The sequence below is a fragment of the Myodes glareolus genome, chromosome X (assembly GCF_982192425.1).
Source record: "Myodes glareolus chromosome X, mMyoGla1.1, whole genome shotgun sequence".
Classification (NCBI taxonomy): domain Eukaryota; kingdom Metazoa; phylum Chordata; class Mammalia; order Rodentia; family Cricetidae; genus Myodes; species Myodes glareolus.
Genome location: NC_142053.1, coordinates 100,663,203 through 100,688,240, shown reverse-complemented (window position 1 = coordinate 100,688,240; position 25,038 = coordinate 100,663,203).

The following is a 25,038-nucleotide window of genomic DNA, read 5'->3' as shown; positions in this document are numbered from 1 at the left end:
TGTTTGATTGTTTTTTCTTGGTTTCTCAGGGTATCACTCACGGATTTACTTATTTCTTCAAACTTTTTGTTATATTTTTCATCCATTTCTATACTCATTTCTTCAAACTTTTTGTTATACTTCTCGACCAGTTCCTTAAGGGAGTTATTCATATCCTGTTTAAGGGACTCTATTGCTTTCATAATGGCACTTTTTTCCACTTCATCAGGGTTAGAGTGCTCAAATCCTTCTGTTGTAGGGTCGTTGGGATCTGATATTTTCATGTTGTTTTTCAGATTGTTGGAGGAGGTCTTGCCTTGGCGTCTGCCCATCTCTTCGATCCAATGCTCTCTATTGGAACTTCTGGTATCGGGTCAGGTTCCCTTGTTGGGCAGGGAGTTCACTGACAGAATGCCTACCTTTCCCCAGGCAGGGTATTGAAGCACAGGCACTCCCTCTTTCCGGGATGCCCCTACAGAGCAGGCCCAGTGTGCAAGGCAGCTGAACTGGGGAAATTTTATGGCCTCAGTGGGAGGGGAGAAATATAGAAATTTGTACCTGGATGGAAGCTGGGATGGCAGGCGGGAGAGCCTAGCAGGGTGGACACAGCACTGCAGGCTGACCTGGGAGTCTATGGGGTTGGGGAAAGTCCTAGCTCCTCCTTGCTGGGCCCCTGCCGCGGGCCCGAATCACCTCACCACTCCGAAGGCCCTCTGGATGGAAGCTGGGATGGCTGGCGGGAAGCTAGCAGGGTGGAGCAGGTAGAGCAGGCTGACCTGGGGGTCTATGGGGTCGGGGAAAGTCCTAGCTCCCCCTCGCCGGGCCCCTGCCGTGGCCCGAATCAACTCACCACTCGGAAGGCCCTCTGGATGGAAGCTGGGATGGCTGGCGGGAAGCTAGCAGGGTGGAGCCAGCAGGGCAGGCTGACCTGGGAGTCTATGGGGTCGGGGAAAGTCCTAGCTCCCCCTCGCCGGGCCCCTGCCGTGGCCCGAATCAACTCACCACTCGGAAGGCCCTCTGGATGGAAGCTGGGATGGCTGGCGGGAAGCTAGCAGGGTGGAGCCAGCAGGGCAGGCTGACCTGGGAGTCTATGGGGTCAGGGAAAGTCCTAGCTCCTCCTTGCTGGGCCCCTGCCGCGGGCCCGAATCAACTCACCACTCCGAAGGCCCTCTGGATGGAAGCTGGGATGGCTGGCGGGAAGCTAGCAGGGTGGAGCAGGTAGAGCAGGCTGACCTGGGGGTCTATGGGGTCGGGGAAAGTCCTAGCTCCCCCTCGCCGGGCCCCTGCCGTGGCCCGAATCAACTCACCACTCGGAAGGCCCTCTGGATGGAAGCTCTCTTTCTGGGTTTTGGCTACCTCACTCAATATGATATTTTTTTTAGAACAATCCACTTGCCTGCAAATTTCAAGATGTTATTATGTTTTTCTGCTGTGTAGTACTCCATTGTGTAATTGTGCCACATTTTCTTTATCTATTCTTCTGTCGATGGGCATTTAGCTTGTTTCCATGTTTTGACTATGATAAACAATGCTGCTATAAACATAGTTGAGCAAAGGTCTTGTGGTACAATTGAACATCCTTCTGGTATACACCCAAAAGTGGTATTGCTGGGTCTTAAGGAAGAATAAATAAGCCAATAAAAATGGAGTATAGATCTAAACAGAGAAATCTCAATAGAGGAATCTAAAATGACTAAAAGACACTTAAGAAAATGCACAACATCCTTAGCCATCATAAAAAATGCAAATTAAAACAACTTTGAGATTCCATCTAACACATGTAAGAATAGCCAAGATCAAAAACACTGATGACAACATATGCTGGAGAGGTTGTGAGGTATTGTTGGTGGGAGTGCAGACTGGTACAGTCCCTTTGGATATCAGTATGGAGATTTCTCAGAAAATTAGGAGTCATTATTTTTATAGAGTATATTATAGCTAATAACTAGAATCTTTAGAATTATTAACAAAACATGCCCATTTCCCTCAAATTTAGTTTAATGTCATAAGTTATGATCAAGTTAGTGGAAATTCTCCAGAAATTACTTATTTAATGTACATGATGTGGAATTTCCCACTGTACTCTGTAAATCCCATTGGTTAATAAAGAAACTGCTTTGGACCTATGCAGGGAATAAAGGTAGGTGGGTAAAATTAAACTGAAGGCTGGAAGAAAGAAGGAGGAGTTAGGAGAAGCCATGGAGCTGCCTCTGGAGACAGATTTTGTAAAACTTTTCTGGTAGGCCATGACCTCATGGTGATTCACAGATTAATGGAGATGGGTTAAATTAATATGTAAAAGTTAGCCAATAAGAAGGTAGAGCTAATTAGTCAAGCAGTGATTTAAATAACACAGTTTCTGTGTGATTATTTGGGGGCTATGCTGCTGGGAACTAACAGGCTCCTTACTACATGTACACTCTTTTCTTACAATCTCCCTGATAGACCTTGATACATGTCTCCCTTTGCATATTATTGACTTCATTCATTTTATCATGCATAATATTGTAGTTTCTTAGCCATAATATATTGTGTTTATGTGAATAGTTCTGAGAAAATGCTTAAAAAGCATTTTAACAAATTAGGTAATGAATATAAAAATAAGCATACTGCTCTGACATTTTTAACATGTGCATGTAATGAATGACCTAGTAAGTTACTACCAAAAGGTTATAAGCACGAAATAAAAATGTTTAAGATCATTATCCATCAGAAAAATGACAATTAAAGCTCTATTTAAATTTATATTTCCCACTTTTAAAATAACTGTCATTAGGAAAATGAATTTATAAAGCAATTAAATGTAAAAATGAGGCCCTTACATACGGCTACTGGTAATGAAATTATTCCAGTCTCTATATCAGTCACTATGGAATTTCTTCAAAAGTGAAACAAAGAATACTAAAAGATCCATATTTGGTGTGGGAGAATTGTCTGTATTCTGTCAATCATATTTTAATTAAATGCTGATTGTCCAGGCAGGAAGTATAGGCGGGTAAGCCAGACAGAAAGTAGAAGTGGAGCAAAGAGAATGAGAGTATGAGAGTATTCTGGAAAACCAGAAGCTCCCTCTGCAGTTTGCACAGACCACCAGAGAGGCAAGATTTAAGCTGCCCCACTGAGAAAGGTATTGAGCCGTGTGGCTAACATAGATAAAAATAATGGGCACACATAAGTTATAAGAGCTAATAAAGTAGCCTGAGCTAAGGGCCAATCAGTTTATAATCTGATGGAGTCCTCTGTGTGATTTTCTTTGGGCCTTGCCGGTTGTGGGGTACCATGTGAGACAGATACCCCAGCAAGCAGGCCCCTTCAACATGTTACACATATTGAAATATCCATACCACTTTTTAATCTTGACTTTAAAATACTTAGGTCAGCATACCATAGAAATAATTGCATATCCATATTTATTGCTTCATTATTTACAATAAAAAATTATAAAATCATAATTTATTTATCAACATCTGAAGAGCAAAAAACATTGCAACACATAAAATAAATTATAAAATTTACAGAAAAAAGCATGTAACCAGAGAACACTGTATTTGTCACAATGTCAAGCTTATATAATCAAGTATGTAACTTAAAGTTAGAAGAAAAATTTGTAAAATTAAAATGATTAAAAAGAAGGATATTGAAGAGAACAGAAAGATGAAGGAAGGATGAATATTGTAAAGTTATATAACATACATGAAGGAAATTATTTTTTTGAAACCAAGTACTGTGTTTAATGAATATATAATGAAACTATAAAATAACTAAGATGAAGAAACCAAAGGGTTTAAGAGATTGGCAGCTTTTGGGCATAAGAATCTATTCCTTATTGACAACTTATGTTTGATATATATATATCAAATTATTTATGTAGGCTAGATAATACTTTACCATTAAGACAATGAATAAATGTATAATGGTATATATGTGCTCTTGGTGGTCATGTTTACTGTGGAATAATACTCCTATACACTGTAAAGATTTGTCATTCATATTCATTTCATAAAACACTGATTTGGTCAGGAGCCAGGCAGGAAGTGCAGGCAGGCCAAACAGACTACATTAATTCTGTTGGACAAAAGGCAGAGATGCAGTGTCCAGGCAGAAGCAGAGATAGCAAGATGAGAATGCTGTACTGAGAAAATGTACCAAATCAATATTGACGAGAACTATGGGTTTATTTAAGTTATAAGAGCTAGTTAATAATTAGCCATAATTAGCCTTAGCTAGACAAAAGAGTATGTAATTAATATTAAGCCTCAAAGTGATTATTTTATAAGCAGTTTTGGGACCAGTTGGTCGGAGAATATTTGTAGCAATACATGAACTTACATCTGTATATTTGAGTGTCTGTGTGCATGTTTGAGTATATACATTTTTTAATTGTTTTGAAATTGATTTTATTGAGCTATAAATTTTTCTCTGCTCCCCTTCCTTCCCTTCAGCCTTTTCTGGTCAAAGACAAATGTTAAAATAAACTCTCTGAAATAAAAAATAAAACCCAGACAAGCATGCTGTCCTGAGACCAATGGCACAGAATGCTTTATCACCCTTGACTTCTGTCAATCATTCTTTGGAGGGCACTAATTTTTCCTGAGGATCACTGAGATGGTTAAGCATGAAAACTCACAGACTTTAGCTTAAGGTTCAGAGATGAGCATAAGTATCATTGGTTATCATTGGATCATTATGACTTAATTGGACTCTAGACTTGAGACCAGTCTGTCCCTGTGGTACCATTTCTGTGTACATGTTCATGGTCTGATCAGGTTCTTATTCTTTTTTTAAAAAATTGTTTCTATTTTTATTTTTATTACTTTATAAATAATACCAATCAAAATTTCCACTTCTTCCTCTCCTCCCACTTCCTTCCAGCTCCCCCAATCACTCCCTTCCCCCTCCAGTCCTAAGAGAGGGCAGGGTACCCTGCCCTGTGGGAAGCCCAAGGGCCTCCCAGCTACATCCAGGCTTAGGAAGGTATGCATTCAAATAGAACGGGATCCCATAAAGCCAGTACATGCAGTGGATACAAATCCCAGCAGCATTATCATTGGCGTCTCAGTCTGCCTTAATTGTCAGCCACTTTCAGAGGGTCCAGTTTGATCCCATGGTCGTTCAGTACCAGTCCAACTAGATTTGGTGAGCTCCCATTACCTCAGGCACACTGTCTCAGTGAGTGGACCAACCCCTTGTGGTCCTGACTTCCTTGCTCATGTTCTCCCTCCTGCTCTTCAGTTGGACCTTGGGAGCTCAGTCCAGTGCTTGGATGTGGGTCTCTGTCTCTAAAAGCATTTGCTCAACTATATTCATAGCAGCATTATTAGTAATAGCCAGAACCTGGAATCAACCTAAATGTCCCTCAATGGAAGAATGAATAAAGAAAGTGAGGCACATCTACACATTAGTGTATTACTCAGCAGCAAACAACAATGACATCTTGAATTTTGCACGGGAGAGGTGTGGATGCCAAGTTGGTGACTAAGTTGCAGGTGTTACAGTATTCCCCCATCCCTCAGAAAGAGATTATTAATGAATTTCCATCGTGGTTTACCTGGGGAAGTAAAAGGTGTTTGGATATAAATAAATGTGGGTAGATCTTCAGGAATGAATGAAGCCTGAGATGCCCTTCCAATATTGCTGTGTGAACTATGTCTCATTATTTCCCGCACCTCCTTACCAGTTCAGTTAGGGAAAAGTAGTTTTTATGTTGGGGCTTCAGACCCCAACAACCCAAAAATATGAATATGGTATGTACTCACTCATTAGTGGATTCGACCCATAAACAAAGGACATTGAGCCTATAGTTTGAGATCCTAGAGAAGCTAAGTAATAAGGTGAACTCAAAGAACAATATATATAGACCCTCCTGAAAATTGGAAACAGACAAGATTGCCAGGCAAAAGTTGGGAGCATGGGGATGAGGAAAGGAGGAGTGGAAGGGGAGAGGGGAAGAAAGAAGGGAGAAGGGGAGGGTTGGGGATATCTTGGGGAAGTGGGATGATTGAGATGGAGGAAGGATGAATATGGGAGTAAGGAAGGAGATATCTTAATTGAGGGAGCCATCTTGGGGTTGGCAAGAGGCTTGGCTCTGTAGTGGTTTCCAGGAGTTCACGCGGATGATCCCAGCAAGGACCCTGGGCAGTGGAAGAGAGGGTGCCTGAACTGACCTTGTCCCGTAATCAGACTATCACCATAGAACCTTTGTCTGGCGACAGATGGAGATAGAGTGTATGAATTTTAACTTTTGACTGTGATTTCATTTAGACTACAGATCTAAGCATAATTATACTGCCTTTCCTGTGTGCATTTTCATAAATTTTGGATTTCTAGTCTATATTTAAAAGTTGGAAGAATGGTTTGGATTTCTATATTCTCCACAAGTTTCTGTGTTTTTCCAAAGAAAAGATGATAATCACCATTTATCAGTACATTTTAGTTTTTCTTTGTATTATATATAAGCTGATATACTGTTTCTTTGGCTATTATCTCTCTCCTTCAGTCTCAAATACCTCTAATTTAGGAGGATATATTTAGGTACATATGAGTACATTAAGAGATTATAGTTGATAACCTCAATTTTGGAGATAAATTTGATGAAGTTCTGAATTCTCACAATATCTATGAGAATAAATTTTACTAAAACACTTTACATAATAATATCCATATATATCACATTATATTTTATCATATAACGCACAGATCCATAGTATCTTTGTGTTATTGTATATGTGTGCATATGTATGTATTTGTATGTGTGAAGATGCATTTACTTATGTGTTCACATGTGATCATAGGTCAACATTTTGAGTGTGGGATCTCCATCTTATTATTTGGGGCAATATTCTTCCCTGAATCTGTAGTTCATATTTATAGTAGACTGGCTGTCCAAAGAGTCCCTGAATTATTCCTGTCTCACACCTAATTTCTATCAGTATTTAGATTAGATATATATGCAATGTACTTGATTTTACAGGGGTTCTTGGAATACAAAGTCAGGTCCTCATGCCTCTGAAGGAAACATTTTAACCACTTAATTATGTCTCCACCTCTCTTTTTTCACTATAATATATATGTGGTGTGTGTGTGTGTATGTGTGTGTGTGTGTGTGTGTGTGTATTTTTGATGTGTGTATATGGGCAAGCATCAGAAGAATTGCTATTGGTCTGTGATGGGTCAGTTCTTTGACTCAGGTGAGTATCTGGTGTTTGGTTTCTGTCTGATAAGTACCTGCCTAGTGAAAAAGAAATCATGATCCTATATGTTCTCAGGGACACAAGACTAGTGCACAAATATGGTCATGATTGTATTGTAGATACAAAATATATACTTTCAACTATTACTGCAATCTCCAAATCTAGGCTGAGGCTAAACATGGCTGTTAAAGATATGGATAATGGACATCTATGGGGCAATCAGTCTCAGGATAAGGAAGTTAAACTTCCCTCTGACAGAAAAGTTATTGGTATTGATAAAATATATCAAACATTTGAAAAAAGCACTTTCTATTCACTGATACCTATATATACTATGAGTATGACTGTGAGAAGACTATGAGTTTGTTAAAGAATAAATTTTTATCTGACCATATATTAGAGAAAATATACTTACCTTATACTCTCTCTCTGCCTTCTAAGTGCAGGAATTAATGGTATGCACCAGTATACCCAGCAATACTGTTAGGAGTGACCTTTGGGTGTGATTTCTGCTGAGATCCTAGCCATGGCTGGTTTGCATGTTCCAGGGTAGAGGCATGAGAATTAGGAATGTTAGGTAGGAGGAACAGAGATAAGAAAGAATCACAAAAGGAGTGGATAGTAATGGGAGAGAGGCAACTCAATGAATACTGAATGCTGAATTCTTCTCCTGGCTTCTTATTTTTCCTGTGTTTAATTTTCCATACACTTTAATACCCCAATACAAAAGGGGAGGAAAAGGCAAATGACTAATTTGACGATACCAAGGACAACTAGAACAGCTATTTGCCCCAACAATTAAGATGTAAAGTCATTAATTCTTGAGAAAATCATTCTCTTATTTAGGCAGTAAACCCACTCTAGAACAAGTGTTATGAGGGCAACCACTCCCTAGGTCAAACCTCCTATTTCAAAAGAAGGAGCAGAAGTATGCTTGAATTATCTGACTTTTCGTCAAGGTGGAGTGGATCTATTTCTATGGGCTATCTTAATGTAGAAAACACCAAATATCTACACCCTAGGTCAGGGTACATAGCCACAGTTGTTATCAACAACCTTGAATAAGCTAAAATTCTCTAACCTTAAGAAAAGTTATTATAGGCTCATATTTTTGGGTCTCCATACTAGGTGCTTGAATTTTATGACTTCTTAGAACTCAATTGATAAATAAATAACCATTGAATATTCTAAAATTATCTCTGATATTACATGCAATTTAACTCTCTTAAAATTTTGACATAGTACTTTTTGTTTATTTCTTTCATTATCTGAAACATAACACATTTTGATTTACCACTTTCCTGGGGTTGCTTAATAGCTGTGTACTCCAAATTTCTAAGTTCTTATTTTATTTTATCTATGTCCATTTTCATCTCCATATGTTTTAAGTCATTTCATACCTATTTGGAGATCATCTTTCAATATTCTCTTAATGAGACATTTAAGAATGTCCATATCACTACTTGTTTGTACATTTCACTTTTTGTTGCAGAGTCATGAATGTGTGTTTCTTTTCTTTTTAAAGTTTAAAAAAATACATGATTTTTTTAGAATTGTTATAAAATTTAAAATGCTTTCTAACAAACACTAAAAATTATTCTTGATGTAACTTGTTTATTTGCATTTAGGAAACAATTTACTTAACTAGGAATATATATTGGTTAAACCTTATGGTCTTCTTTTACCATGAATATATTATGAGTACTCCCAAATTGTATGATATGAGTTCAATATAAGAAATTAGGGGTAAACATCAAGTAAGCATATAGACACAGTGATAACATACTGCATAAAATGCTAAGGTCTATTGACACATTCGATCTTCATTTCTTTTCCAAGATATACCAACTTTTCAAGCTTCTGATAACTTTCAGGTTAACCACCAGATTTTGTTTCTTTGAATAAGAAATAAAGTGAAAATTGTTATTTCCCTTTCTAATTCTCTTATCTTCTGATTTGGAGTTTTATCAAAATAGTGAAGACTTAATCATATATTATTCATCTTTTTAGCATAATGTGGTTTCTATCATATGTGCAAGAAAATTCAATTCTTATTTAGAAATGAACCTAATAGTCATTTCATTTAATAATGTCTTCTGATATGTATTCTAAAGAATAAATGAAAGTCAGAATCATATATCTCTCTTGGAATATAATTAAACATTTGTCTAAAATGGAATTAAATAATTTTATTTATTAAACATTCCGGAAGACAGTGAGGAGCAACACTCAGGAAAGCAGGCCATGTGCCTCACATCAGCAACACAGTAGATCAGACCCTGTGAATGGGTGTGTGTGTGAGCTGGTTCAAGAACATAAGCATGAGATTTGTTCCAATCCCTCATCTGCCATACAATGATGTGGGCAAGGGAGAGTAACCCAGTGCCTCCTGCACCCTTGCCACGTGTGGCAGGTAGCAAAGTTATCACTGAGGTACTAAGAGCAAGTCCTGACTCTCACCAACTGCTGCACTCAAGAGAGTGGTCCCTGCACCTGAACTGGGCAACATTGTAGAGCTAGCCCTGTATTGCAGTAGTATAGGTGTTGTTGAGTTTGCCTCAGGGCATGAGAGTAGGAGAACCAGCCCCAGCCCTTGCAGCTTAATGCATAGTGTGAGTTGGTGGGGAGATTTTGGAAAGCTCATTCGGTTATTGAGGATGAGGGAGAGCTGCCATATTGGCAAACCCAGCAACCACCTAGGCTTAGAAGCAGGTTTATGATTTGGTCCTTTCTAACAACCACATGAAGGGGCCAGTCCTGCAGACTCAAAATTGTAGGAGCTTAATGACACAGGACAAATGGGTATCTAAGAGGACTCTCAGTATAATTTGGGTGTTAGAAACCAGAGGGCTCAAACCAGACTGATTGTAAAGAATACTTGCAAGTAAAATGTTTGCACAAAGGGTCTACTGTGTGACTCATCATGAACAGTACAACTTCCATGATGAGAATTTTCTTTTTCTTATTTCTTTTAATATATATATATATATATATGTGTGTGTGTGTGTGTATAATATATATAAGATATCTATAATAAGATATATATCAACTTCTGAATTAAATCAGCTCGTGTGTTTTAATGATGTGCTGACTTCAGAATGGAAACCAGGAGATGTGCTACATTGGTGAAGGGGTTTCACTCTTGTTTCCACAGTAGAAGAAAAGCTATGTAAACTATTGAAATTAATCAAAATTTTATTTGAAAAGAAAAACCTCCTGGTAAAGAGAAATAACAGCTCATCCACAGAGGTGACAATCCTACAAGCTATAAGAATACCACATAAGGGTTGAGGAAAAGGTTGTGTTCTTGTTTGTGCAGGAAAATAGAAAATACCTACCTTAAAGAAGTAAAGAGATTTTGGACATCTAAACACTTAAAAAAGAAAAGACAGTTATCAAGAAAGAATCACCAACAATAAAAAAATCTGATATATGATACCAATATTCTCTGCGGGGTAAAATCACACTATCTAAACATACATATATCCTTACTTCTCAATATAATAATAGTTCTGACTGATTTAAAAATCTCTCCTCTTATAAATCCAAGCATGTTATTATTATTAAAGAAAAAATTCAGAATTTCTGTCTCATAACAGGAGAGGCACCAGGTGTAGAAAAGAAGGAAGATAAAGTTCTGGGGACTAGCTTATCAAAACTCTGCTTTCAAATGTTCTACTTCTCCCCATACCTACTTTTTTCTCTATAGTACCTTTCTTTTAATACATATTTATCAAAATTTCCATTTTGATATAAATAATGTTTGAGTATTCCACAGTGAACAATAGAATTTTCTACAGTAATCAATGAAGTCTCCAGGAAGAAGAAAGGGCCCTACAACAATTTCACATAGTTCATATGATGCCATTCAGCTGATAGCCCCACTTAAAGAGCAGCTTTGTACTATAAACTGCTGAGAATAATTTGGAGGTATCTGAGATGATCCAGTCTAGCAGACTACTCCAGCCAGACTTTAAGACAAGCCTTGAACTTTCCCATTACACATAGATTATACCAAAATAGTTTTACAGCTACCTCACCCAGGACTTGACAATTAACTCAAATTATTATTTTCAGGATTCCATAAAGACACTGTTTGTCCCAGAGAGCAGGAAGTAAATTTCAGAATATGGTGCCCACATTCCCAAGAGGTGTGGTAGGTAGCTTTTGGACATTCAATGGATCATGGATATTTGTCACTGTTTAGTGGGGATAGTTACAAGTTATGATTGGTAATGGTCAGGAAAAAAACAAAAGATTTTGGATTCACAATTCTTGTTTTGAAAAGAAAAAAGGGGGATAAAGATATGATAATATAAAAGGGTATATTATTGAATCTACTTTAAAAAGCAACTACTAGTTTTAAATATTTTAAATCATTTAAATATATGATTGGACTTTTGTATATTGTATACAAATTTTGTATATTGTTAAAAACTTTGAGATTAATTTTGTTAGAACATAATGTACATATATTTTCACTCTTATTCAAGATATTTCCCCTACATAACTCATTTAACAATGTAAAATAAATTTCTAATACTTGAAGTTATTACCAAATGTTTAAGATAATGAGGAAACATGGGTTAGTAAATAATCATCTATTATAATTTAACTTGTGATCACATTACACATGTTTTCAAGGTCAAAGATATATTTTAGATAGAGAAATCATCTTCACATACTTCAAAGATCTATGGAATATGGCGTTTAACATATTTTAATAACATAGGCTCATTTTATGACAATAAAAAAGTCTGCTCCTGACAGCACCAATCTACTTCAAAGAAGTTAATGAGCCTCAAAGAAACTCCACATTGAGTTCACTTTTTTGTGTGTAAAATGTAAGCTGCTGGTCCCAAACATGCCCTTGCCTCAACTGCTGACAGTATGATGTTCTAATTGGATAAAGAGGACACACACAAAAAGAATAAAACAAACAGTGTTTAGAAGGGACAGCCCTTCATAATATCATGCTTCACAGAAAAGTCTATTGATTTCCGAAATACCTTTGCTAGAGGACCTGGCAGACACATAAGGGATCAGATGTGTGCTTTATATGTCAGATGGTGCCTATAACTGTTTATATGTTATAAGTTGTAAGTAGATAATAATAAAGTTAATGTTGTAACATCTTGTATAAATTAAGTGCTTTCAACATGCAAAACAATTATTTCTTTATGTTGTGCATTGGCAACTATGTTGAGAGTTTCTTTAAATTCCCTTAGAACCATCAGAATAGCATAAAATTATGACTTTTGGACAGAATCATAAGTGATTGTTCCACTTTACTTGAATTTTCTCATTTGTAACAGGCCTTTCCTGATTAGTTGTATCAGCATAGAATGTAGCACCTCCAGTTATTGGTGTGTCCTATATAATGCAAGAAAGAATCCAAATATCTCTTATCATATGTCAAATTCTTTCACTGATTGTTGTTAATCTTTCCCAAAAAATTACTACAAGCTCTTTGGTAGGGCTCAATTTCTTCCAATAATTTATTAATTTCATTATTAGTGAATGGAATTGCAATTTCTGCGGGATCTAATCCTGCTAATTGTCAAAGTCTCAATTTTCCTTTTATAATTAACTCAGAGACATTTTCCAACAAAGTTTTTAAATTTTTATTCAGTTTAAGTGGTAAAAAGATCCATTGAAATTACTGTAGGGGATTATTTGAAGGTAATATGGCCATAATTCAGTTAATATTTGGATCCACGTGATCCACATGTGCCTTCTATAATTTCTCTTGAATCAAAGTTAATTGTCTCTCAGCTTCAGATGATAATACCCTGGCATTATTTAAGTCATTGTCACCAGTGTTGCTTAATTTAATAAATTTATAAGGTTTTATCTCAGTAGGGGACCATATCATAGCAATCATTGGAAGTCATTTAGAGGTGGTGGTACACACCTTTAATACTAGCATTCAGAAGGCAGAGAAAGGCATATTTCTGTGAGTTCAAGGCTATCCTGGTCCACAGAGAGAGAGTTCCAGGGCTTGTTACAAAAAAAAAACACTGTCTTGAAAAACAAAATCAAAAACAAAAGCATCTGCAATAAATCTCTTCTAATTTCCACCTTTTGTGGTCTAATTTTCTGTGAACCTATTTTATAACTAAATAATTAATAGAATCTCTTCTTTGTATTTTTTTTGCAGGAGCAATTTGTAATCCCCAAAAAAGCAAAACATTTTTTGCTTCTTCAAACATTCTTTCTAAAGTATCTACATTTAAATCATATAGCAAAATATCATCCACGTAATGGTAAAATACAGATTCAGGAAATTGATTATGTAACACTTTTAATAGCTGACTTACAATTTTTTAGTGCAGGGTAGGGCTATTGTTTGATGTTCTTTTCGAAAGAATCTACCATTGATATATTTTAGCAGGCTGAGAATTATTATAAGTAGGCACTGTAAAGGTAAAATTTTCTGTCTTTTGTTGTAGAGAGGGGCCGCTTGCTAGCTTACACCTGAAATAACCACACAAAAACTGTATTAATTAAAACACTGCTTGGCCATAAGCTCTAACTTCTTATTGGCTAACTCTTAAATATTAGTTTAACACATCTCCATTAATTTGTGTATTGCCAGGTGGCAGTGGCTTACTGGAAATTCTAAATGGCATCCATCTCAGGCAGAGGATCCATGGCTTCTCTGACTTTGCCCTTCTTCCTCCCAGTATTTAGTTCTGTTTTCTCCACCTACCTGTGCTTTGCCTTATCAACTGAACTAAGGTAGTTTTTTTTTATTCATGAAAGCAACACACAAACAGAAGGCACTCCTATACCAGTCTTTTTCTTTTTAAAGGTATAGTAAATAAACAATCTTTTAAATCAGTAGCTATAAGAGGCCATCCTTTAAGCAATAGGAAAGGTAAAGGAATTCCAGATTATAGAGGACTCATTAGTTGAATCACCTTATTAACAAATATTGAATCTGTTACCATTCTTCATTTCCCAGATATCTTTTTGACAATAAATATAGGAGAATTCCAGGGCTCATTGATTCTTCAATGTGTTGTGAATCTAGTTGCTCCTGTACCAACTGTTCTAAAGCCTGCAGTATCTTTACCTTTAAAAGCTTAATCCATACAGGTTTGTGTATCAACCATTTTAAAGGTAGGGCCAATGGTACCTCGGAGAGTTTTCCGGTTGCTGTGTTGTGTTTTTGTACAGCCTAAATAGTCCATGAACACTTATTTTTATAGTATCTTATAATATACTTCCCAGAAACTTGAGTTGTTTGGAGGCTTGTTTCCGAGACTGCAGGAATACTAATCTGGATATTCCATTGTTATAAAAGATCATGACTCCTTAGATTCATTGTTATATTAACTACATATGGCCTCAGTCTTCCTTTCTGTCCTTCTAGCCCTATACATTCAATCCATATCTTGCTTTGTTTTATCTGAGAAAGGGTTGTAATTCATAGGAATTGAACATCTACCTCCTGAAGAGGCCAATTTGGATGCCAAGATTCTGAAGTAAAAATAGTCACATATGCACCTGTGTCTAACAATACTTCAAATATGTTATTTATTGGTACTCTCAGCTTTTGTCTGTAATCATTTGTAGGTGTGTGCCAAAGTAGACATTTTTTTATTTTCTATTGAAATTCATCCTCCATGGTAATTGTATCATTCAGATCAGTATGTTTTTTTTTCTACAACAGGCATTGGGTTTTATAATTTTCCTGGTGAGGCATATCCTCTACAATGACTGGTAATGACTGGATCACTTATGACCTAGGAGCCTCTAACAGGGCCCCTCAAGGCATTTCCTGATTGTAACAGGTGGCCTTATTTGTCCCTCTTTTATCTAAGTGGCAATTGCAGCATCTTCTGCATAATCCAGAAGGTTGGGGCCATCTATTTGGGTCATTGTGAGAAGAAACATTATTTCTATAATGCCCTGTCTACAATCCCTTCTCAAATGGTCTATTCTACTGCTATTAAACCATTTGGTCTTTTGATACTTTTTCATACCTTTGGAAATCATTTCTACTGAAGCATCAGTGTGAAGGGACTCAGCATTGACTGTGTATGATCCATTATTTCATTGGTGCTAATCTGATGTTTAAGAGCTAAAAGTATCGTTTTGTATTCTAAATTGGGATTTTCAAAAGCTAATGAATTAATAAAAACTAATCTAGCTTCTGGACCAGCAGCTTAATTGTATAGCTTTAGTTAGTCTTTGCAAAGAGTCACTAAATGATTCTCTTGGACCTTCTATAGCATTAGTATATTATTCAAATATTTTTTCTTTGTTCTTGAATCTTGTCCAAAGAATTCATTACTGCTGTTTGTCTTAGGGACAAGAAGACTTCATAGTATATAGCTTGACTATCTGGATCACCATTTTCAGACTGAGGGCAAGGTAAAAGGCAGTGGCTTGCTGTTTTGCTTTTCTGATTCTCAGCTTGAACCCCAATATCTGTATTTGAGTTATTAATTGCTCTTCATTTGTCACACAACATTTAGGACACAAATTTACAAAAAAAAGCTGTTTTCCTGAGCCATTTTAGCCACTGGAAAAGGTCAGAGCTGGACCTAAAACTAGCCACGTGGGTTTGGAAGAAAATCTAACATTCCTGTCCCCCATCTGCCCCAGCTTATCTTCCATGTAAGAGGGAAAATACACAGAGAATCTGGTAACTGCGTATTATTGTTTTGTCTTTTAATTGTTTTACTATGAGGAATGAGCAATGACTACTAGAAGAAATTTGATTATGAATGCTGCTGAATTAATCTAACCTATATATTTTGAAAATACCTTGACTTCAAAATTTAATTAGAAAGGTATGTTTCTTTGGAGAACAGGTTTTGCTTTTGTTTCCTCAGGAAATGAGAGGCTGTGGATTCATTCTTGGTTAAAAAAATAAAGTTTGATCAAGGAAGACCTCCTGAAAAATCTCCAGGCAGACCATTGGCCCAGATGTCCCAATGTTTCAGAGTACCTCTCTTGCTGTTTCTTCTGAGTTCTTCATCCAGAGTAGCTTCAAGGCTGCTGATTGAGATGATCCAGCTTCACAGAATACTCCAGTGAGGATTTTAACATAATCATAAATTTCCTTTGGTTTACCAGTCATCAGGAAATAGCCTAAAACCCTGTGCACACATTTCCACAAAATGGATGATAGCTGTTTTGCTTTGTTTGGTGTATTGGTTATAAATTGTTATGAACAATAGTCAGGAAAAAAGCTAAAAAAGACAGTAGATTCACTATCTTATTTTGAAAAGGAAAAAGGGGACATAGATATGATAAGATAAAAAGTTAGATAAGTTAGATTATTGAATCTACTTTGTTTTTCTTTTACTTGTTTTTTATTATTTTTAAAAAAGAAAATAAACTATTTTTTATTATACATACCAATACAAGTTCCCACTCCCTCCCTTCTTCCTATTCCCTCCACACAGCTTCCCACCTGACTCCATCCAATCCTCAAACAGGATAAGGCACATTGCTATGAGGAAGGTCTAAGGCCCTCCCTACTATATTTAGGCTGAGCAAGGTTTCCATCTAAAGATATGAAAAAAGAGAAAGACAGTACATGCAATAGGGATAAGTCCTGTTGCCACTTTTTATAAGCAACTAATAGTTTTATATGTTTTACATTGGTTTTACTTTTGTATATTGTTAACAAATTTGTATATTTATTAAAATTTGAGATTAATTTTGTTAGAACATACTGTACATATATTTCTACTCTTATTCAAGATATAATACCTGTATAAATCATTTAACAATGTAATGCAAATTTCTATGTTTTGAAAGTTCTTCTTACCAACTGTTTAGGATAGTAAGGAAATATAGGTTAGTAACTAGTCACCTAGAAAAATTGAACTTCTAGTCACATAAGGTATGTTTTCAAGGTTAAGCAACAAAATATTTTAGATAGACAGGTCATCTTCAAATGCTTCAGAGATCTACAGAATATGTAATTCATGATATTTTAATAACCTAGGTTCTTCTTCCATTTTATGACAATAAGACATGTCTGCTACTGGCAGCACTAATCTACTTCAGAGAAAATAATGAGCATGAATGAAACTCCACACAGTGTTTGCTTTCTTTGTAGCCAAAATAAGCCACTGGGTAAAAAAATGTCCCTGTCTCAACTTCTGACAGTATGCTGTCCTAAATAGACAAGCAGAACACTGAATAAATTGACTGCCAAAAATTGTCAAGACAAGGAGAGACAGCCCTTCAAAATGTCCTGTTTTACCAAAAAGTTTCTCAGTTATGTTAGACCTATAGGTCACATGCAGATACTGCAATGTTACAGGGGAAATTTAGGTGACTATCCAGACAGCCAGACATTTCTGTCATTACTCATATTTTTTGAAAGTCACTTTCTTGCAATTCCTGCTTACTCAGTTAATATTATTTACCTCTTGGATCTCTGAGGGAGCTGAAAAATAGATAGTTATATACTTCCTTATTTACCTGATGCAGAAAGCAAGTTATGGAAAGTACATGAGAAAGACTTTAGATTTACCAAGATAGGATAGATATGATGTATTTCCTCTGAATTTGTCAAATGCAGATGGACTAGACATTTTTCATGTAATTATTGCTTATGTATATTACATATAGTTATTATACATATTATATATAATTGTTCTTATATTAGTCATAGCCTTCTTTTATATTTTTGACTAGAGGGGAAATGTAGTGTGTTTTAATATTTTTCTTCACTTCTGTTTATATTTGGTAATGACTATGAATATATTTTTATGTGACATAAAGATATTATATTTGAACTTTTATCTGTGTATGTCAATATTAATCTAATGCTATTAGTGCTTTATTGTTGAACATATGGAAATTATTTTTAAAATACAATATTAGATATTACAATGATTACTCACCAGTTGAAATATCTAAGCTATAACTTAAAGTCATCATTTTACATCTAAAAGATGCAGGAAAACATGTTACAAGATCTAGTAAGCAAGTTATAGATCAATGAAGTTTACATTTTCACATGTGTTGTGTCCTATATTACCTGTGTTCTAAATTTGCAAATATTCTATGAGATGAATATATTTATGCAAATACAATTATATTTATATTATTGATGGTGTAATTTGTATAATATACTCCATTTCATTCATATATCTTGTATATTTTATTGCTTTTCTTTGGTTGTTTCTTTTTTAAATAAAATATCACTCAAACTTAAGCTCACATGGCTTACAAGATTTCTTAAAATTTTCAGATACTAAATCAAATATTTATTTATATGGGTATCATATTCTTTCTTATGACATTTAAATTCAAAATTTATTTTTCTCTCCTTCTCCATAATGTATATTCATTGTTCAAAGGATGGACTTCAAATGAAATTTTTGTAAATGTATTTAAACTACTTTGTTCACATTAAACCACCTTATCAAATCTTGTTCTCTTTTCTCCTCCCCCCAAAAAATATAGCCATCAAGAAAGCAAATAATTTTTAAAAGGCATAGATCTAAACATAGAGTTCTTACTTATTTTCAACTATAAGTCATGCTGTTGTTTTCTTTCAGAAAATTAACCCCTTAAAACTGTTTGTCTTAAATTGTTTGTTTCTCATGTTTGGGTGTGAATGTGTATGAGTAGAAGAAGTATTGAGTATGTATGGAAAAACTAAACAAATGGATAGGCAGAGGCCCTGATGCACTGTGCTTCAATAATAATTAAGAAGACTGTTACTAACTTGGTATGTATTAAGTTCCAACCAGCAGAGCAAGCTTCCTAACCTAATTTGTTTCAATAATTGTTAAGTATAGTGTTACCAGGCAAAAAGTTAATGTACTTTATAGACCTGGATGGAGGGGGGAGGACCTTGGACTTCCCATTGGGCAGGGAACCCTGACTGCTCTTAGGACTAGAGAGGGAGGGGGAGGTGGGAAGGGGGAGAGAAAAGGGAGGCAGGGATGAGGTGGAAATTTTTAATAAAAAATAGTTAATGTACTCTCTGGCATCCCTGTTTTATATTTCAAAAGAAAAATGTATGGCTATTCTTTAGAGAAACTGTGGATAGTTAATAAATTTCAAATATACACAATATAAACTATAAAGCATATATTCCGAAAAGCATACTTAAATAAAAAACATCTTGTAACATATTTGTACTTGAACTTTACATAATATTTTTACAACAGGATTTATCAGAAGGTCACTTTAAAGTCAAAACTGCCTCAAGCCCGCCATAAAATGGAGAAATCTTTCCACAAATTCAATTCCCAGTTGTCTTACTCACACTTATTTTTTGTCAATGTGATCTATCATATAAACAAACTGATAAAAAATGATCATTTCATTAGATGCTGCAAAAGTCTTTGACAAAATCTAACACTCCTTCATTATAAAGGTCTAAGAGCAAGGATACAAGGAGCACACTTAAACATAATACAAGCAATACACTGCAATCTAACAGCCAACATCAAACTGAATGGTGAGAAACTCAAAAGACCCCACTAAAATCAGGAACAAGACAGGGTTGTCCACTCTCTGCATATCTATTCAATATAGTACTTCAGGTTCTAGCTAGAGCAATAAGACAACAAAATGAAATCAAGAGAAAACAAATCATAAAAGAAGAAGTTAATCTCACTATTTGCAGATGATATGATAGTTTACATAAGTGACCCCAAAAATTCTACCAAGGATCTTCTGCCATTCATAAACGCCTTCGGTATTGTAACAGGATGCAAGATTAACTCAAAAAAATATGTTTTCCTCCTTTACACAGATAATAAATGGGCTGAGGAAGAAATCAGAGAAACATTACCCTTCATAATATCCACAAATAACAAAGTATTTTGGAGTAACAATAACCAAACAAATGGAAGACCTTTATGACAAGAACATTAAATATTTAAAGAAAGAAAGAAGAAGACACCAGGAAATAGAAACATCTCCCATTCTCTTGGATAAGTACAATTAACCTAATAAAAATGGCAAGCTTACCAAAAGCAATCTGCCAATACAATGCAATATCCATCAAAATCCCACTAAAACTCTTCAGAGACCTCAAAAGAACAATACTTAACTTCATATAGAAAAGCAAAAACCCTAGGAAAGATAAAACAATCCTGTGCAATAAAGGAACTTCTGGAGGCATTATAATCTATGACTTTGAAATCCACTACAGAGGTATAGTACTGAAAACAGCCTTGTTATTAGCATAAAACAGACAGGAAGATCAATGGAACAGAACCCAAGACCCAGATATCAATCCACACACCTAAGAACACCTGATTTTTGACAAATAAGCAGAAAATATCAGTTGTAAAAAAGAAAGCATATTCAACAAATGGTGCTGGCATAACTGGATATCAACATGTAGAAGAATAAAAATAAGTCCATATCTATCACCATGCAAAAGACTCAAGCGCAAATAGATCAAAGACCTCAACATAAATCCAAACACACTGAGTCTCATAGAAGAGAAACCGGGAAGTACACTTGAACACAGGAGAGAGTGCACAGGAGAGCACTTCATAAATGTAACCCCAATAGCACAGACACTGAAAGAAACAACTAATAAATGGTACTTCATGAAACTGAGAAGCTTCTGTAAAGGATAGGACATTGTCCAAAAGAAGAATGGGAAAAGATCTTCACCAACCTGACATTGGATAGAGGGATAATCTCCAAAATATACGAAGAACTCAAGAAATTGATCATCAAAAGAAAAAGAACAAATAATCCAATAAAAATGGGATATATAACTAAACAGAGATCTCTCAACAAAGAACTCTAAAATGGTTGAAAGACACATAAAGAAATGCTCAACATCCTTAGCCATCAGAGAAAAGCAAATCAAAACAACTCTGAGATTCCATCTTACACCTGTAAGAATGACCAATATCAAAAACACTGATGACGACTTATGCTGAAGAGGATGTGGAGCAAAGGGTATGCTCTTCCATTGCTGGTGGGAGTGCTAACTGTACAGCTGCTTTGGATTTAAGTGTGAGTGATTTCTAAAAAAATTAGGAATCAACTTTCCTCAAATCCAGCAATACCACTTTTGTGTATATACCCAAAAGATGTTCAACTGTACCACAAGGACATATACTCATCTATGTTCATAGCAGCATTGTTTGTTATAGCCAGAACCTTGAAACAACCTAAATGTCCCTTGACTAAAGAATGGATAAAGGAAATGTGGTACCCAATGGAGTGCTTTACATCAGAAAAGAATAATGGCCTCTTGAAGTTTGTAGACAAATGGATGGATCTAGAAAACATACTGAGTGAGGTAACCTATACCCAGAAAGACAAATATCATATGTATTCACTCATAAGAGCTTTTAGACATAAAGCCAAAAAAAATAAACAGTCTACAATTCACAGTCCCAGAGAACATAGACAATAAAAAGAACTCCCCAAGAGAGACATACACGGATCTAATGCACATGAAAAATAGAAAAACTCAAGATTTCCTGTGTAAATTTGGAGCATGGGTACCATGTGAGATTGTAGGAGGGCAGGGAAGAACTAGGTAGGAGAGAGGAGAAAAATATACAGTTCAAAATATCAAGGTGCAATGAAACTACCAAGCACACCTTCCTTGACACAATACACCATACCTTTAAAATCTCTAAACCATAATAATGTTTCTTTCCTTGAGTGACTTCTGACAGATATTTAGTTGGAGCACAAAGAAAAACAATTAATATGCCACGTAAGTTTCAAGTGAAGTAGTCTGAAATCCATTCATAAACAAGCAGAAATACAGTGTGTCAACTGTTCAATTACCTTTTTTTTGGCCTTTTTGAAAGTACATTTCAATATATTAAGGTTCAAAGTACTTTCCATAGAATATCGATTATAATAGAAACTTGTTTTTTTTTAAATTATCCAAATAGTGTAAGGAAGAGTAGTTCCTCAGGGCTTCCTTACTGGATTCTCATTCTGTTTTCCCACAATGTAGATATGCCCTTCATTAATTCATTTTAAATACTAACTGGAACCATTGTTAGTAAATATTTGCTGAATTAGAAGATTCATATTATAACATGAATTTATGTTATTTATAGAAGGCCTCTAACTGAGGGAAAAGTCCAGGTCAGAGAGAAAACCAATGAACCTAACTTCTTGAAATACAAATTTCTCATGGATTCTGTTCCTTCATAAATAACCTCTGGTACATTGAATTCAAGTCTTGACCAATTAGTATTCTACCATTCCTACAAACTTACATTTCCTGAGGTATTCTAAGGCTAAATGACCTGGAAACATAAATGTATGTGAATTTATACATGTGGATTCAAGCTACTGTTCTGAAATCCTTCTCGTATTCAGCACATATTTCACACATTTGTTTGAAAAGAAAAGGGATTAATGGTACATATTGTATGTTTTACCCTTTTATTAAACATAAATTCTTTTCTCATACAATACAATCTAAATACAGTTTCACATCCCGTTATTCCTCCAAGTTCCCCCACACCTCCTGTACTATTCCAATCTATTCTGTTTGTTTCTCATTAGAAAGATAACACAGTTCTATAAGATAACAAAACATATAACAAAAATATAATAAGATGAAATAAACACTATCATATTGAATTTGGATAGAACAAGCCAATGGAAAAGTAACAGTCCAAGTGGAAGGTATAAGAATCAGAGGTTCACTCAGTTATACACTCAGGTATTCCATACAATTACTAAACAAAAACTTTAACATATATGCCTAGGACCTGCTACATACCTGTGTAAGCCCTGTAAATGCTGTTTTATTATTTGTTTCGGAAGATATTGTTCTCCTGGTGTACACCTTCATGGGGTTCCTGAACTCTCAGGGTATTTGATGGAAATGCCCCATTTAGAACTTTGTGTTTTCATGTCTCTTTCTCTCTCTGCATAATATCTTGCTGTGTGTCTCTATATTTTTACCCACCTGCTGAAAGAGGAAGCCTCTGTAATGATGGCAGAATAAGGCATTAATCTATAAGTAAAGTAGACTATCATTAGAAGTTGTTTTATTGATACTTTAAAAAAACAAATAGTATTTGGCTTTACCCCAGCACTCTGGGGTATCTAGACTCTGGCTCTTGGAGACCTAAGCAGTGTTTTGTATGAGTTCCAACTCATGAAGTTAGTCTTAAGTCCAACTAGACATTGGTGGATTACTTCCCCAAGGTTTGTGCCACCATTGCCCTAGAAAAATGATGCTGGAAGAACAGATTGTAGATTGTTTTGTGATTTGTTTGAGTATTGTCTTTGTATTTTTGTACTCTGCAGAGTACCCTTCCTTGTTGTAGATATTAAAACATGGAGGTGAAGATTCTATGTTGGCACAAGATCACCCTCTGCATGTTCAATGAGTTGCGTGGATATTGTCTTTAGTAATATGGCCTTGGTGCCATTTTGTGGAAAGAAACTTATTGTCTTGGCAACAGCCTGAATTGTTACAGGATTTCTGTGGAACACTTTCATTCAGCAATTCAATTTTGATCAAATCCAGTTCAGACATGGGAAGCTTTTCTGGTGAAAAGAGAAGGCCAGTAGGGGTTCCATCTTCCTCATTGTTAAAACTTCATTAGGATTGCCTTCATATATTATAAGAAGTTTCTATTGTACTAGGTTTTCATACCACCACTCAAATGTTCTTCAATTCTAGTTGTATCTCCCCTTATTCACTCCCCCAAATCATTTCCCCACCCCATCCAAACCTCATCTTTATGTTCTCCCCTTACCCCTCCTTTATTACACCTACAAAATCTAATCATTTTTCCCTTAACAGGGAGGTCAATGTGCCCTCCACTTTTAACTCTCCTTGTTACTTATCTTCTCTGATCTATGGATTGTAGTATGATTATCCTTTACATTATAACGAATGTCCACTAATAATTGAGTGGATACTCTTGTCTATGTGGGTTTGTGTTACCTCACTCAGCATAATTTTTTCTAGTTCCATACATATTCTGCAAATTTCATGATATTATTGTTTTTTACAGCAGAGTAATTCTTTATTGTGTAAATGTACCAAATTTTCTTTATCTATTCTTTGGATGAAGTTGAGGGAAATCTAGGTAGTTTCCCTCTTCTGGTTATTAGAAACAAAGATGCTATCAACATGGTCAAGCAAGTGTTCTTTTGGTAGGATATAATGTCCTTTAGTTATATGTGCAGGAATGATATAGCTGAGTTTGAGGTAGATTGCTTCAGAAGCTTTCAAAATAGAAATTCTTTCCATTTCAGAGTAGTCATACTGAATTATTATTGATATTAATGCCTGAACTATTTATTTATTTATTTATTTATTTATCAGTTCAGAAAGTTATTTCCTGTACCAGTGATCTCAATGATATTTCTCACTTTCTCTTCTAACAGGTTCAGTTTTTCTGGATTTATGTTGAGACCTTTGCATCACTAAAGTTTGTTTAGAGTGATAGATTTGGATCTGCTGCATTTTATATATGTCATTTTTAACCTGTTGATCTGTTTAGATCAACAATACAATGGAAGCATTTGGCTCCAGTAAATATAAAAATTAAAGTCTCATTCTTATATTGAAATTTGATTTGTTCAATGTAAAATTTCTTAAACACTTATCAGTACATCAATAGTTTCATGGGGCCCTGAGTGCTCATCTTTTTTTTTATTAAATTATAAAAGTTTCCATTTCAGCCCCTCCTCCCAACACCCTCACACTCCCCCCACTCCCTCTCCTCCTCCCTCTCCATCCCCTAGAGCAGTCAGGGTTTCCTGCCCTGTGGGAAGTTCAAGTTCCTCCCCCCTCCCTCCAGGTCCAGGAAAGGTGAGAGTCCAAACAGACTGGAGCACCAAAATCCAGTATATGCAGAGGAAGCAAGTCCCAGTATCATTGTCAATGGCTTTTCAAAAAGGCTCCGGGCCAGCC